We start from the raw sequence: 18113 nt of genomic DNA, 5'->3' as shown, positions 1-18113 counted from the left end.
CGGATTTCTCCCAACTCTTGAGTTCGACCCCCATCGCCAGGATCTTCTGGTTAACAGCAGCAACAGACTTGTTCGGTCCTCCATTTTCCCATAACCAATTACAAAAAGGGCTTGCATTTCTCATCTTTAAGCCACATAGCTTCAAACCGAAAAGGACGAGGTCGGGGTCTGGACTCATCAGCATCACTAGTCAGAGAGAGAAAAAGCGGACAATGGTCGCTGGATTTTCTTAGCAAATGGGTAACCTCGAACCCAGGAAAAGAGTCGATCCAAGTTTCATTGCCAAAGATGCGGTCCAAACGTTCAAGAATATGGTCATCTCCCTTCTGGTTATTCGTCCAAGTGTAAGCTTCTCCCGTGAACCCCAAATCCATTAGTCCACAACAATCCACCGTCGAACGGAAAGTACTAAGCCGAGAATCAGGCTTCGTATTTCCTCCAAGCTTCTCAAAATGAAATAAAGTTTCATTGAAATCTCCCACACAGATCCATTTATCTCCAACCAGCGGCAAAAGAGAAAGCATAAGATCCCACGTAAGCTTATGGTCCTCCGTTCTGCTCCAGCCATATATCCTACAGAAGTCCCAATTCGGCCAAGATTGACTCTCCACTGCCGCCAAGATATGATGTTGGGAGGAAGATTTTAAATCAACATGAATATCATCCGACCATATTAGCCCTAACCCTCCTTTTCTGCCACCGTCATTCTCCTCACAGTCAACCACATAAGAATTATCAAGACCAGTTTTCAAAAGAATAGGTGCCCACTCTGTTGTCTTAAGTTTAGATTCCATTATGAACACCAATTCGGGCTTCTTTTGTTTGATTAACCAAACAAGCTGACGAACCGTCGGTTGGTTCCCAAGCCCCCGACAGTTCCAAATAAGGCAACTCATTGTGCCCAGCGGGATTGCTCATTAGCAATCTCCGCCGATAGTGCATTTGGGGGGGTAATATCAACATCACTCACATCTCCTTTGAGACGTTTTTGGACGTTTTCCACATCAGTTTCTCTATATGAACTCTCTTTCTCAAATGAGTGTCGTTTCCAAGCAGTGTTTTTGGAGGATTGGATTTTTGGGGTTTTGGGTTTAGGTGAGCGTAAAAATCTGGTCCATGTTTTCTGTTTTGGTTGTTGGTCAAGGTTTATTTTCTGGTTGGAGGGAAGATCAAGATTAAGGAATTTGGCTAGATCACAGATTGGGGTGATGTCGTCAGTTGGATTGAAGGCCGCTCTAGTACTTCCAAGATTATCCATGGGAGGTAAAAGATTGGTTATTTTTCCAGAGGTCAGTGAGGAAGTGAGTGTGGGGGTAAAAGAGGTGTTTGTTGTGGTATCAGTCTGGTGGAGGGCATCGGGAGTTTTAGTATCACTGTGGTGGCTGGGTTGTTTGGAAAGATTATGACTTGCATTGTTGAAAATTTGCATGGGGCCGAGGGCAGACTTTTGGGAGGTAGAGTGGGTGGGTTGATGTTGGTGCTGCTGATTGGTGTATATGGGGTTTCTGTTTTCAGGTGGGTGGGGGGCGAGATTATGGGCAAGAGGTGGAGGGCGAGGTCTATTGGGGAGGACAAGAGGATGGGTGGGGGCGTGGCACTGTTGATCTTGTTCAGGGTTGGGTTTTCTTGTAGGGTTCATCTTCTTGCTCATCGGGCGAAGTCTTTTGAGAGGTGAAGCCTTTAGGATGGGGCCATAGTTAACATCATCGAACTTTTTTCCGTTCTCATCCTCTTCAGATTCAATCTCGCAAGCACGGGTGTGATGCCCCATAAATCCACATTTATAGCAGAAAATCGGAAGATTTTCATACTTTAGGGGGATCCAAAGTTGCTGAGCTTCAAAGAAAATGGTAAGACCTCGCAGAAGAGGTTTTGTGACGTCAAAATTCACCTTAAATCTCGCGAAACAGCCCGCATAGTTTGCTCTCTCGTCCACCTCCTCCACTGAGCCAATTTGTTTCCCAATATTGCTGATTATATTTGGATGCATGCACTTCATCGGAAGATTGTAGGCTCGAACCCAAAAGCTGCACTTGTCTACTGTGATATTTGAAGGCTGAATCGACTCATCAAGACCCATAATAGCAAAAAGATATCCATCGAAATGCCACGGCTGCCTCTTGAGCACCCATTCCCTGTCTTCGGCTGATTCGAATGAGAAAAGGAATAAATTCTTACTCCATTCCCGAGCTTCAAAATCATTAGAGGTTTTCCAAGATTTTCTCATAATTTCCATTCAATGGAAACCATTTGGGGGCTTCTTGGCTATAAGTCTACCCACCAAGCAGAAAATTTTCTCCACCTGCGGACTATCGCCAGTTATACCAATAGAAATATCAATCAACTTTGACTCCCGATCGGTGCGCTCTTCCGGGCCGTTCACCAAATCAGAATCCCGCGAAGATCCTCCTCGCTCCATACCGTGCGGCAGTCAAAGAGAAACAAAACAAAACCAAAAAAATGAACGAAAGAGAAAACCGTCACCCAAAAACCAAAGGGAAGCGACTGAAAAAGGAAAGACGGGGAAGGAAAAGAGGGGAAGAGATGGGAGAAGACCAGAGACGCCGTCAAGCAGAGGCCAACCCAAGACAAGACTCAAAGAAGATGACGAAGCCCTAGAGAAACTAGAGAACAGAAAACCCTAGACTCGCTAGGGGATGTTACTCATTGCACTCTACGTTAGAATGTTGTTTTGCTAAGAATTTCTTGGCCAAAACACGAGAGGGTATGGGATGAGCACTTCTAATGTGGTAGCAAGAGATTGAGTTGACTCATTGAGGTTTATAAACTTCTAATTGAGGTTTAGACTCGTCCTTAATTTGGTATGGATGTGATTCTTGTTAATTTAGGTATTTGTTTTCTGAAAAGAATTTTTGGAAATAATTTTGAGAGAGCAATGCGTAAAGAGGATTTCTGGTGAGCCCCAACAGTTGTTCCATCTTGAGAAAATTATTGTATACGAAACCTTCACCGATGAATCACAAAAAACTTGCAACAAAGATTGAAACTTCATTCATCTATTGCATCTGCATTCTTTATAGAGGCACTCTTGTGTACACCTGGGTACACGGTGCACCCGGATTATCCGCGACCCTGACCCGACACGCTTGACCCGGTTTATATATATAAATGGGTTGTAGGTTTCAGAAGATATTCTCACTCCTTTCACGCGATTCTCGCCCCCTCTTTTCCCTCTATCGTGCATTGCCTCCCTCTCCACTTCACTCGACTTCTCTCTCTACCGTGGTCAGTCGCCGCGGACGGCCACGGCTCGAGCAGCGCCGATCGTCGTCGTCAGCCGAGCTTCTGCCGTGGTGGTTCGCCGATACTGCTACCCACCACCGCTCCAATCACACCACCACTGCCCCCGGCACCCGCCTCCAGCCTCCGGCCTCTGACTCCGACCGCAACCGCCTTCATTCTTCAGGTATCAACTAAATGAAATTGATGAATGCATTTAGGTATTAAATTTTAGGGCATTTTGAGCTTTAATTTTAGGGATTTGTGGCGTGAATTTTCGCCATTTTATTTTGCTTCTTTTGTTTCATTTTGTTGTTGTTGGTTATCCTGAATTGTTTGTCATTTTACCCTTGCAAGGAGGTGGTGGTTTTGCGGCGGATGGAGAAGGTGGTGGGAGAGCAGTCTATGGATTGGTGCCGCCGCAAGGAGCGGTGATGGTGCTGGTGTATGGAGTTGAAAATGTTGGTGAATGATGTGGGAAGCAAATTATTGATGATTTGCAGTTAATTGATGCTTAAACTGGAATCGTTGTGTTGATTTAGTGTAGTTTATGCAATTATGTGCAAATGAATGATACTATTCTCTTATGTGAATGACATTTCGATTTACTAGAAATGACACTTTTATTTAGGATAATGATACTCAATATAATATTCACTTAATTAAAAATAAATGACACTTTTTATCTTAATAAAAAATGTACTATAAATACTTTTTAGTTAACAATAAATGACACTTAAAATTTATCTAAATAATATTATTTTTATTAGTAAATGACATTTTTACTATATTTAAATGACACTATTTTTCTTAGTAAAAGATACTTTTAATATATCTAAAAACAACAATATTTTTCTTATTAAATAACACTATATGTATTAATAAATGATACTACCACATTTACATTTAAATGACACTTATAATTTATCTAAATAACACTATTTTTTATTAATAAATAACACTTTTACTATATTTAAATAACATTATTTTTCTAATAAACAACACTTTTGATATATCTAAAAATGACATTATTTTTCTTAGTAAATGACACTATTTTTCTTAGTAAACAACACTTAGTATATCAAAAATGACGTTATTTTTTTAGTAAATGAGGATAGTGTTATTTAGATAAATGAAAAGTGCCATTTAAATGTAAATATGGTATCATTTATTAATATTAATAAATGATACCATATTTACATTTAAATGGCACTTTTCAATTATCTAAATAACACTATCATATTATATAACATTGTATAATTCTACAAATGACACTACAGGAAATGACACTGACATGTTATATAAATGACACAATTTTGTTCTACAACTGACACTATATGTAAATGACACTTACTCTATTATAAATGACACTAAATGACATTATTTTGTTATACAATTGACGAAAATTATGATTATCTCATAGTTTCCTTTAGTTACTTTTCTTTTATTTTAGTGTCATTTTAGTGTCTTTTCCGTTTCTTTTTCTTCTTCTTGTTTTTAATTCTTTTCTTTTCTTTTCTTTCATTTTAGTATCTTTTCCGTTTCTTTTTCTTCTTCTTTTTTTTAATTCTTTTCGATTTGTTTCCTTTTTGTTCCGATAAAATACTTTTCCTTTCATTCTTTTCTTTCCTTTTTCATTTTCTTCTTTTTTTTCTTCTTCTTTTTTCTTTTTTTCTTTTTCTTTTTAATTATATTTTTATTTCAATCTTTTCTTCTTTGTGATAAATAATATTATTTCTCTTAGTAAATGACATTATTTTTCTTGATAAATGACACCATCGGTATTAATAAATAATATTATATTTATATTACAAATAACACATTTAATATATTTAAATGACACTACTTTTCTTCGTAAATGACACTTTTAATATATATCTAAAAATGATATTATTTCTTTATTAAATAACGCTAGTTTTTTAGTAAATGACATTTTTAATATATTTAAAAGAAACTATGTCATTTTGAAATGAAACTTTAAGATTTTCAATGACACTACAAGATTTCAAAATACACTATGATATTTTGAATGATACTACAAGAATTCAAATGACACTACAAGATTTCGAAATGAAACTTTAAAATTTTAAATGACACTACTCCGATATACAAATGACACTTTAACATTTCGAATGACACTACAATATTTTAAATGACCATTTAATATTTCAAATGACACTTTAGTATTTCAAATGACACTACTCCGACATACAAATGACACTACAAGATTTGGAACGACACTATAACATTTCGAATGACACTATGACGTTTCAAATGACACTATGAGATTTCGAATGACACTATAATATTTGTAATTACACTATACCATTTTGAAAGATACTTTAACATTTCGAATGACACTTTAAGATTTCGAATGACACTTTAACATTTGAAATAACACTTTAACATTTCAAAATGATACTTTAAGATTTTGAAATAACACTATGAGATTTCGAATGACATTACATGATTTCAGATGACATTATAACATTTTGAAAGACACTTTAAGATTTCGCATGAAACTTTAACATTTGAAATGATACTTTAACATATCAAAATGACACATTAAGATTTTGAAATAACACTATTAGATTTCGAATGATATTACATGATTTCGAATAACACTATAAAATTTCGAATGACACTACATGATTTCGAATGACACTATAATATTTTGAATGACACTATAATATTTTGAAAGACACTTTAACATTTCAAATGACACTTTAAGATTTCGAATGAAACTTTAACATTTCGAATAACACTATAATATTTGGAACGACACTTTAGCATTGCGAATGACACTATGAAATTTCGAAAGACACTATAACATTGTTAGGTCCTGAGGGTCTCGAATAGGTGTATGGGGGGGGGGAATACACCTATAGGCTATTTTCAAATTAATCTACCGACCTCAATCAGAGGGATCTCAGTCAGAGATCAAAACGAAACTTTACATGCAAACAAAGACGCCTGTTTTACTGAAATCAGTTTTGACCAAACAGGGTTGACGACTGATACTGAAAGCTCTTCAGTAAAGAGTTATCAGTTAAGTTGCTGGAACTTAACTGATGCAAGTAAGGGCTTCAGTCGTGTTTTCTAAAACAGAGATGATAACACTCTTTCTGACTATCGAAAGATAGATCAGTCAGACTGATACCATACGCATCGGAAATTAAACTTAGTTTCGAAATAGCCTTGGTGGAGCAAGTTATTGGTTATGGTTTCTCTTTGCAGTTAGTCAGTGTTCAGTTTTATCAATTGAAATAACACAAGTAAGAATGTAAAACTGAAAGCTGTAAACAACACAGAGACTTTTATGTGGTTCGGAAAAACCCTTTTCTACATCCACGGTTGGTTGATCAGACCAACAATCCACTCCGCAAGTGCTTAACAGGTGCACTGCAAACCGAACCGTGTGCTTGACTGGTGCACACAACCGTACACTGAAGAAAACCCTTCTCCAGTACCCGCGCTTCACTCGCGTAGGATTTCCCTTGCTTAACACAACCCGTGCTAAGACTCTCAGAGTCAGAAAACCCTTCTGACCTCCGAATCACTCAAAACACTCTTATGGGGGGGAGGTTTGAACGAGTGCTAACTATACTTACAAAGAACAAGTTCTTTGAAGCAAGTTTGACCTTTGGCTTCTGGGTAAACAGATATATGCCTAGGGTCTAAGAGAATGTATGTAATCAGCAGTGACTGTAACACCCCGCCTATTTATATTAAGTTTAGAATTTATTTTAAACTTAGATTAGGATGATTTACGCCGGAAAAATGAAAAATGATTTATATTTTAAATTCCAACAAAATTTCTTTTCAGAAGCCTTTATAAAAATTTAGTCTTTTGAAATTTTGTGCATTTCATAAATCGAATTATATGAATATGTGATTATTCTATATGATTAGTATTTATTTGTGCATGATTTAATTTAAGTCTATGTTAGGCTTTAATTATTTAAATGTGTTGGGCTTTGACAAATATTTATTTGGGCCTTAGTTTTTATTGAAATGATATTCTATAAATACCAAAGCTCAAACCAACCTCCTCCTTTGCACCACAGCCAAGTACAGCACGCATGCTGCTGCTTGTATTTCACCATGCCTCTACAATTGCTACACTATTCACCCCCATGCGTCCACTCCTGCAAGTCATCCAAAATCCCTATGATTAAGGGATTTTGGTTATTTTTTTTCAATTTTCACGTCTCACACTCACCATGCGCGCCCACTCTTTTGACTCCTTCACCCACGCTTCCTACCATGCAGTATCTTTTGACTCCTTCACCCACGATTCCTACCATGCCTTCTACTGCAGCAAGTACCTTACTCCCTTAAATATCTCCCTTATTTATCTAATTCCTCACCCCAACAACGAAATTCCAACAGAAACAAGATCACCATACATAGCATATCAGTTAACACACAGCTCACTCCACTCTAGCAAGAACCACACCCGTGCAGAGAAAGTGAAGCCAACAAGCTTTAAATCACAACTTTGCATACTTTTAAGCTCAAGTGAGCTCCCTTCGCCGGGCCGTTTATTCGCCGACCGGCCACTAGGCTCTGAACCGAGAACGTGTACTCGTTCCTCCATCTTCAGGCTACCAAACCCAACAATCGAAAGGTCGAAGCCTTCTCTGTATTTTCCTGACCAAAGGCCGCAATATCCTTCGGCGGCCAACGTCGAATTCCCGACTTAGCAACCGGCCAACTTACGGCCTTCGTTTCTCACTATCCTTACGACGAAAAAGGATCGAGAAACCACCGTTGTGTAGCCTGATATACCTCGCACGAGGAAAACTAAGTCGTAGACCTTCGCGGCTAAACACCATCGCGGAACGACGACCAGAAAAACCCCCGGCGAACAACTTCCATTAGTGCTCACTTGGACAGGGGTAAGTTAACGCCCTTGTTTCAGTGCATTCCCGTTTCTATTATATTATGGGAAATTTCTAGAGTATAGATGGGAGTGTGGTGAATATTCGTACAAAGTTTCATGTCATTTGAACTTCGTTTACTACCCTTTTAAAATTCGAGAAGTCTACTGCCCGTATCTGCTGAAACTGTCGTGAGACAGATGATTAGGTTAATTATTTCAGTAACCATATGATGATATTTAACTCTCAAATTTTTATTGTATAAATATATATGTGTTATCTATCTGCATATAAAATTTGAGGTCATTCCGATAACGTTTGCTATTTTTCAAAAATCTGGACTTTCAGTTGGCAGAAACTGCCGAATCTGGTAGGCGATGGGAAAATCGCTATATCTCTTAAACTACTTGGAGTTTTTCAACATATTTTTTTTCAATTAAACTAGACTCAAAGAGGTTTCTATTGATATAAAATTTGACTCCATACGAGTTCGGAGTAAAAGCAGTTTATTGGTTGAAGTTGAATCTATACAGTTTTGTTAAAATGGGCTGCCTTCTTATATTAATTAGACTTTATAATTAGTTTAATTAATTTATTTAAAGAATGATTTGCATAATAATATTAAATTATTATTATGTGCACATTTTAAGTAAATTACTTATTATATGCTAAGCATGACATGATATTGCATTATATTTTGCAATAAAAGTATTTATGATTTAATTGGTTTTATTTATAATTCCAATTATGGCGAATGGGGAACGCACTGAAGGTTGGTGGCCTTATCCGATCGATGAAATTAAGAAGGCAGTGGCTCTGGACATGGCAACGCATAGCCATATAAGGATGGTGAAATAATGGGCTGGTTTTTTCTCTGGTACATTTTCTCGATCAGTTGGTGTGCGGTTAGCTGGAACTGGATTGGGGCTGGTTTGGCTCGGCGTTTGAGGGGGAGTTTTGGTTCCGACTTGGCTGAAGTGTGTTCGACGTCCTTTTGGTGGAGTTTCGATGGTCAACTGGTTAGTCATCTTTTGAGGAGATGTCTTGTTTTTTCATCGAGCAGGACACCAGATCTGCATCTTTCGGATGGTTTGCTGTTTTACAGCGTTTGGAGGCAGGATGGTGCTGGCTTTGGCGGCTTCGGTGGCTCTTATTGTGTGAATGTCAGGATGGACATGGATAGGAGGAAGTTTTGGGGTGTCTTCTCAACCTTCTTTCGGTCGTCTGGTGCGCTAGCGGCTGGGGTTGACAAGGTCGGATCCCGCTGGTTGTGTCGAGGTTGGTCTGGGTCTCTCTCTCAGACTGGACTGGCGACTGGGTTCGTTTATGCGAAGGGTAGCTTGGGTCGTAGATGCGCTCTCCTGCTCAGCTTTTACAAGCGTAAACGAGCCTTCTTGTTTTTTCTTTGCTTGGGGTTTGAGATTCTTTTGGCTCTTTGCTTTTTATGTCAGAAAGGGATCCGGGGCTTCTTGGAGGCGATGGTTAGGCCGGAGCTTCTGAAGTTGCTCCTTCCCTCTCTGGCTAGTTTCTGTTTTTGTTCTTTCTTCACGTTGGTGCTTTGTAATTAGACGAGTACTCTTTTTCCCCTTTGAAGTTTTTCCCTTTGGGTTTTCTTTAAAGGGGTTTTAATGAGGCTCGGCCCTTTGCTTGCTCTCTTGTGCTTCTCTGGGTTCTTAGGTTTTTTCTTCTTTCTTTTTTAATAAATCTGATTTTAAAATAAAAAAATTTATAATTCCAATTATTAAAGAAAATCGAGTAAGGATATTGTTGGTGTCCTTAACTCAAGAATTTTAGTTTTCAATTATTATTCATTAAATTTTTGAAAACCCGGCGTGATAAATCATAGTAGTTAAGTGCACCCACTAAGACTTTAAGTTAGCTTCACGAGACCTATTAAGAATAGAATTTCTTGTAGGCTTTGTGACCAGGGGGATTAGCGCTGCTTTCCCAAGACAGGTTTATATGTGATTATGATCTTCAGGCTTTGCCTAACCAGGTGGGCTTACTTTCCAAATGTATAAAGTATGATTGAGTTATTAAGCTCTAAATGTTTCAATGAAATGCAAATTGTTTATTCTATTAAATGCAAACTGTTTATCCAATAAAATATTTTGTGCACTCTGCTCCGTTTAAGGCTCGCAACAATGAATCGATCGAGGTTCTCTCTTGACCTAACACGTTATTTGAGAATTGTGTACACCTATTAGCTGACCTGGTGGGTTGATCTCCATCGGGCACTAATCATGTATGAGGCGTTATAAGGGTGCTCGACGGGATGTGTTCCGGAGCATTGGGTCCCAAATGGGAGCTTGGCTGGGTTACGCCCTCAGTCCAAGTAAAGCAGGAGTAATGGATCCGTCGGTGGCTAAAAGGTCCGGGATCACAGCGAGTAACGGAAAGGGAGTGTGACATGTGCGCACAAATGAAAGAAATGTTTTAACATGCTTAGAAGTTATTTCATTTTAAAACCTTCTAAGTCATGTCAAGTATAATTGGATAAACTGCTCTTTATTAAAATATAAAATGTTTCAGAAAATGCATGCCCACTAAGTACATTAGTACTTAGCCCAAAAATACTTTCAAATGTTTTCAGGTTGGCTGGCCGGTGCTGACGGGACGGAGCTGAGGCTAGCGATAAATTCCTATGTTAGACTTCCGCTGTAGCAATTACTCATATCAGTCTTTTGTTTTCTCAACTTAAGATCTTCATGTTAAATTTCAAATGATATACCTGACCGAGCTTAGACTCTTCACTACTAAATTTATGCTAATGAATGTCGGTTGTCAGAAGCATGAAACAAAACTTGTGATCCAAAGGGGCATAGCCCGACTCTCTATCTTATTATTCGGGTTTTAACAAGGTTGTTCCTTGTTTATTTCTATGAATTAGTTGCACCTCGATTATATTTATTCATTCAAGAATTGGGGTGTGACAGAATGGTATCAGAGCATGAGTTTCCTTTCATGTTTCTGATAACCATAAGCTTTTGATGTCGAGTCTAGAATAGTATCTCTAGACTTCTAAGAATGTCAGTAGCCCTCAGCTCGCCGTCACACTGCCGCAACAAAGGTACGATAATAGTTTCAAAAAAAAAATATACATATATGTATTTCAGATGTTATGAAAGTTTTCAAGAAAATGTGCGCCTTATGTTTACGATGCTATGTGAATGCTTTTTGTCGTGTTTGGGACTACCCGAACCCATAACGACTCAATGAATGTATTTCGTGTTTGGGACAACCCGAGCCCTTAACGAATCAATGTATGTATGTATGTATGGTCGAGTTAGATTCCTTGAATCTTTCCGGCATAAGCAAAGTTTTTCATGAAAGGGACATTTAATGTCCATATGACTCAAATTTTCAAAGAAAGCAAATATATGTATGTATGTATGAATAAATGATGAGAAAGCTTTATGTTATCATTTTAGGTTCAATGCCTATATGATTAGAATGATGAGTTATTTTACAAATCGTTTGAGAACCACCCAATAATGCCTTACGAATGTTAGTCGTGATAGCACCGCTAGAACGACATAGAATGGACCTATATGATACCAAAGATTTATGATTGAAGTACTTAGAAGTAAGTGCTTTAAGTTAGAAGTTGACTTAGAGCTTTATAAGAGATAAGAAGTTGACATGATTGGGGGCGAAGCTCCCATTTGACTGAGTGATTCGTTGTGCAGGGTCTGGCCAGCCCACATAACTAAGATCTCGGTGATTGTCAATTAAGATTTTTGACCTTGAGTAGAGCGTCATTCCAATGTATAGACTCTCACTATGTAGTTGCCACAATAAGATTTTTCTTCCATCACAATAAGCACAATATTATTAGAATGAGTTCGTTTGTCAACAGTTCTCGAGACATGAGACGTAGCATTCTCACGATTAGAAAATGTGATAAGCATCAAGCTATGTAGGTGCACTGATAGTGAATGTCTAGTACTCCAAACTAGATTCCCAAGTATGCAATTTCGAGGACGAAATTTTTATAAGGAGGGAGGAATGTAACACCCCGCCTATTTATATTAAGTTTAGAATTTATTTTAAACTTAGATTAGGATGATTTACGCCGGAAAAATGAAAAATGATTTATATTTTAAATTCCAACAAAATTTCTTTTCAGAAGCCTTTATAAAAATTTAGTCTTTTGAAATTTTGTGCATTTCATAAATCGAATTAGATGAATATGTGATTATTCTATATGATTAGTATTTATTTGTGCATGATTTAATTTAAGTCTATGTTAGGCTTTAATTATTTAAATGTGTTGGGCTTTGACAAATATTTATTTGGGCCTTAGTTTTTATTGAAATGATATTCTATAAATACCAAAGCTCAAACCAACCTCCTCCTTTGCACCACAGCCAAGTACAGCACGCATGCTGCTGCTTGTATTTCACCATGCCTCTACAATTGCTACACTATTCACCCCCATGCGTCCACTCCTGCAAGTCATCCAAAATCCCTATGATTAAGGGATTTTGGTTATTTTTTTTCAATTTTCACGTCTCACACTCACCATGCGCGCCCACTCTTTTGACTCCTTCACCCACGCTTCCTACCATGCAGTATCTTTTGACTCCTTCACCCACGCTTCCTACCATGCCTTCTACTGCAGCAAGTACCTTACTCCCTTAAATATCTCCCTTATTTATCTAATTCCTCACCCCAACAACGAAATTCCAACAGAAACAAGATCACCATACATAGCATATCAGTTAACACACAGCTCACTCCACTCTAGCAAGAACCACACCCGTGCAGAGAAAGTGAAGCCAACAAGCTTTAAATCACAACTTTGCATACTTTTAAGCTCAAGTGAGCTCCCTTCGCCGGGCCGTTTATTCGCCGACCGGCCACTAGGCTCTGAACCGAGAACGTGTACTCGTTCCTCCATCTTCAGGCTACCAAACCCAACAATCGAAAGGTCGAAGCCTTCTCTGTATTTTCCTGACCAAAGGCCGCAATATCCTTCGGCGGCCAACGTCGAATTCCCGACTTAGCAACCGGCCAACTTACGGCCTTCGTTTCTCACTATCCTTACGACGAAAAAGGATCGAGAAACCACCGTTGTGTAGCCTGATTTACCTCGCACGAGGAAAACTAAGTCGTAGACCTTCGCGGCTAAACACCATCGCGGAACGACGACCAGAAAAACCCCCGGCGAACAACTTCCATTAGTGCTCACTTGGACAGGGGTAAGTTAACGCCCTTGTTTCAGTGCATTCCCGTTTCTATTATATTATGGGAAATTTCTAGAGTATATATGGGAGTGTGGTGAATATTCGTACAAAGTTTCATGTCATTTGAACTTCGTTTACTACCCTTTTAAAATTCGAGAAGTCTACTGCCCGTATCTGCTGAAACTGTCGTGAGACAGATGATTAGGTTAATTATTTCAGTAACATATGATGATATTTAACTCTCAAATTTTTATTGTATAAAGATATATGTGTTAGCTATCTGCATATAAACTTTGAGGTCATTCCGATAACGTTTGCTATTTTTCAAAAATCTGGACTTTCAGTTGGCAGAAACTGCCGAATCTGGTAGGCGATGGGAAAATCGCTATATCTCTTAAACTACTTGGAGTTTTTCAACATATTTTTTTTTTCAATTAAACTAGACTCAAAGAGGTTTCTATTGATATAAAATTCGACTCCATACGAGTTCGGAGTAAAAGCAGTTTATTGGTTGAAGTTGAATCTATACAGTTTTGTTAAAATGGGCTGCCTTCTTATATTAATTAGACTTTATAATTAGTTTAATTAATTTATTTAAAGAATGATTTGCATAATAATATTAAATTATTATTATGTGCACATTTTAAGTAAATTACTTATTATATGGTAAGCATGACATGATATTGCATTATATTTTGCAATAAAAGTATTTATGATTTAATTGGTTTTATTTATAATTCCAATTATTAAAGAAAATCGAGTAAGGATATTGTTGGTGTCCTTAACTCAAGAATTTTAGTTTTCAATTATTATTCATTAAATTTTTGAAAACCCGGCGTGATAAATCATAGTAGTTAAGTGCACCCACTAAGACTTTAAGTTAGCTTCACGAGACCTATTAAGAATAGAATTTCTTGTAGGCTTTGTGACCAGGGGGATTAGCGCTGCTTTCCCAAGACAGGTTTATATGTGATTATGATCTTCAGGCTTTGCCTAACCAGGTGGGCTTACTTTCCAAATGTATAAAGTATGATTGAGTTATTAAGCTCTAAATGTTTCAATGAAATGCAAATTGTTTATTCTATTAAATGCAAACTGTTTATCCAATAAAATATTTTGTGCACTCTGCTCCGTTTAAGGCTCGCAACAATGAATCGATCGAGGTTCTCTCTTGACCTAACACGTTATTTGAGAATTGTGTACACCTATTAGCTGACCTGGTGGGTTGATCTCCATCGGGCACTAATCATGTATGAGGCGTTATAAGGGTGCTTGACGGGATGTGTTCCGGAGCATTGGGTCCCAAATGGGAGCTTGGCTGGGTTACGCCCTCAGTCCAAGTAAAGCAGGAGTAATGGATCCGTCGGTGGCTAAAAGGTCCGGGATCACAGCGAGTAACGGAAAGGGAGTGTGACATGTGCGCACAAATGAAAGAAATGTTTTAACATGCTTAGAAGTTATTTCATTTTAAAACCTTCTAAGTCATGTCAAGTATAATTGGATAAACTGCTCTTTATTAAAATATAAAATGTTTCAGAAAATGCATGCCCACTAAGTACATTAGTACTTAGCCCAAAAATACTTTCAAATGTTTTCAGGTTGGCTGGCCGGTGCTGACGGGACGGAGCTGAGGCTAGCGATAAATTCCTATGTTAGACTTCCGCTGTAGCAATTACTCATATCAGTATTTTGTTTTCTCAACTTAAGATCTTCATGTTAAATTTCAAATGATATACCTGACCGAGCTTAGACTCTTCACTACTAAATTTATGCTAATGAATGTCGGTTGTCAGAAGCATGAAACAAAACTTGTGATCCAAAGGGGCATAGCCCGACTCTCTATCTTATTATTCGGGTTTTAACAAGGTTGTTCCTTGTTTATTTCTATGAATTAGTTGCACCTCGATTATATTTATTCATTCAAGAATTGGGGTGTGACAGAATGATTTTGGCTTTGGAATTCTCTTCTTCGATTCAAGCTTTGGGGAGTTTAAGCTTAAGGCTGAGTAGCAATTTCGGCTGAGCTTCAGCTTATGTTGTTGAATCGGTGAAGGTTGAAGTGATCCTCGAGCGCTATTTGTTGGAGAACTCTTGAATAGATCCGTTGAGCAATTCAAATTTGGGTTGAGGCTTCAATCTTCGAGGTTCCTTGTCTAGGTGGAAACGGCTCTCTTTGATGGACAGGAGACGTGACATCTCTGAAAAGTAACCACCAGATAGGAATGACCTCTGCAGAGATAAGATCCTGAGATCTCTGCATTTAATGCGGCTGTACTTTGTGAGTACGTGGCTTCCTCTGAATGTTGGAAGATCAGTCCGAGGAGGAATATTCAACTGATACTTGACTTTAGTATCAGTCCTTTGCGCGCATTAAGTAATCAATCTTCAACTGATTCTTCAACTGATACTTCAGTTGGTATCTGCAGTCTTCAGTCTTCAGTCCTTCGTTCTTCAGTCTTCAGTCTTCAGTCTTCGACACCGCAAACTAAACTAGAATCGAACTCTAACACTTGAGTTCTAAACAATTCTAGTCTATTACAATTAAGTCCTATGATTTTTGGTATCATCAAAACAAGGGTTAGGATATTCCACAAGGTTCCCAACAATTTCCCCCTTTTTGATGATGCCAAAACCACACAGCAGTTCTAGACAGGAAAAAGACTGAACTCACAGTACAAGTTCTAAACATGGGGTGAAAATAGTTCCCCCTTAACAATAGAACCTAAAAACTTGTACTTAGAGTTAAGAACGAAAACAGTTCTAAAACAGAACAAGGAGAAGACAGAAAAACCATAATCAGAGCCTGGACAAAGAGTCATTGTCTTCAGGTTGAGATCAAAAAGAAGTTCTTTTCATTAATAAAAGACTGATAAGTCATCAGTCTAGGTACAGAGCACGACTTACATTGGAGTAAAAAGAAAAACAAAAACATCATGGGAAACCCATGGACTCCAGCAGTCTGCTTGGCTGCGCCTTGAACTTCTTGATCTTCATCTTCTGTCTTCGTGTCTTCATGTTCCTAAGCTTGTTCCACTCTCACTTGTGTTCCGTTGATTTGAGGTCTTTACTGGAACGTCGTCCTTACAACTTCTGGTGATCCTTTGCTGTCCCATCATCAGTCAAGAGCTAGAGGACATGAGTAACCTTAGGGCAGGTAAGGTTTCTCTCTGACTTCTGACTTTCCCCCTTTTTGGCAACATCAAAAAGAGAGCTGACGATGGAGGCTATGATCGGATGGGACTTCAACTCTGATTCCCAAGCATTCGTGGGAGAGCTTCGAAATGGAGGATTGATCCCGAGATACAGAAGGAAGAGGACGCCAGTGGAGAGGTGGAGAGATGAGAAGAGAGACGGAGAGATGAAGAAGAGCAGGGTGAAGAAAAGGAAAGTATGCATAGCATGTTAGAGATAAACATGAGACAGCTATGCATACAATCCGGAGGGCGAATAGACAGACGAGAAGAGAATAATTATAGGAGTGCGGGAAGTGGGGAGAAGAAGTGAAGGAAATGCATGGCGAGGCTTTGATGAAAGAAGTATATCAAAGCGCGCCTCGTCATACATGGGGGAAGGAGGAGGTGAAGATGAAAAATCGAATCAGTGGTAGTCGTGAGGACTAGCACTGTCGATATTGCGCCGGATGGCAGTGAGCTCCTGCTCATTGCTGTTGCATCACATCGAAGCTTCACCAAAAGGCGATAGGCTTTCCTGAGAACCAGGTGAAGTCTATTTTCTTCAGACAGGTACTTCAAGCCGATGTGCCGGGCACGAGGATGGAAGACACTCGCTTCTCTGGATACAAGTGAGGGTAGAGCAAACTTTGACGTCGAAGAGACATTGAGATCCAGTGGAAGGGTCCAGTGAAGACCAGGTATGTGAGCGTCATTCTTCCACTCCATGACTTTGCAGTCATAGATTTCTCCTTTCGTCGGAACAATTTTTCTCTGCAACTTTGGAAATATTGAAAAATTTTCTCACAGTGAAGGCTGTGGAGAGTTGTTAATTGATGCAGAAAAATTGAGAAGACAACATGGTATAAATAGACAAGATGTGAACCATGTGAGAAGATGAAAGTTTTTCGAAAACTGTGCCTAAAATGTATTTGAAGAAAAAGTTCGCGTCCGCCGTCACTGCGAGGGACTGTGTCTTCAAAAAGTTGAAAGGCATCATTGCATTCTGTCATGTCAATGAGCTTCTCAAGAAATTTTATTGCAGAGGCAAAAAGGTTGGAAAGATTTTTGGTAAAAGATCAGGACAAGTTCAATCAAAACATATTTCCCCTTTTTAAAGATTTTTGTCCTTCTCGGATATTCCATTTTCCAACAATCAGTTAAAGTTTTTGAAAGAAACTGATCAGTTAGAGAAAAGTTTTTGAACTAAAAACATAAAACTCTAAACTGAAATAACTGATTTTAAAAGTAAGCTTTTAAAATACTTACTGATCAACTGAACATTGTAGTCAGTTGATACCACTTGATCTTGGTTGATTCATCAGGATGTCTTCTTCTTCAGATGAGCGTTCAGACTTCATTGCTTTCCACGTCGTAGAATCAGCAGTTGGTGACCACCAGTCAACATGACTGTTTGAGAAAGTCTTCAAACACAGCATCACTCTTCAGGGTTGATGAGGCCGATCTTCCCACATAGATCAATGAACCTCTCTTCTGGAAGAGCCTTGGTCAGCAGGTCCGCTCTCTGAACAGCAGTGGGAATCCATTCCACAGAGATATTTTTCTTTTCGACATGATCACGGATAAAGTGATGTCGAATAGCAATATGTTTAACTCTGGTGTGATGAACT

General features: G+C 38.5%; 1 long non-coding RNA gene across 1 annotated transcript; it reads left to right on the top strand.

The window, feature by feature from the left end:
• The first annotated feature begins 9864 nt into the window (after window positions 1–9864).
• LOC131022524 (uncharacterized) lies at window positions 9865–11009 on the top strand. The gene is made up of 2 exons (XR_009101320.1): window positions 9865–10119; window positions 10717–11009. It is a non-coding gene; the product is annotated as an uncharacterized LOC131022524 (long non-coding RNA).
• The last annotated feature ends 7104 nt before the right edge of the window (window positions 11010–18113 follow it).

This window comes from Salvia miltiorrhiza, chromosome 4, assembly GCF_028751815.1.
Source record: "Salvia miltiorrhiza cultivar Shanhuang (shh) chromosome 4, IMPLAD_Smil_shh, whole genome shotgun sequence".
NCBI classification, from domain to species: Eukaryota; Viridiplantae; Streptophyta; class Magnoliopsida; order Lamiales; family Lamiaceae; genus Salvia; species Salvia miltiorrhiza.
The sequence above is the reverse complement of the archived record's forward strand: the minus strand, read 5'-3'. Positions and strand labels throughout refer to the sequence as shown.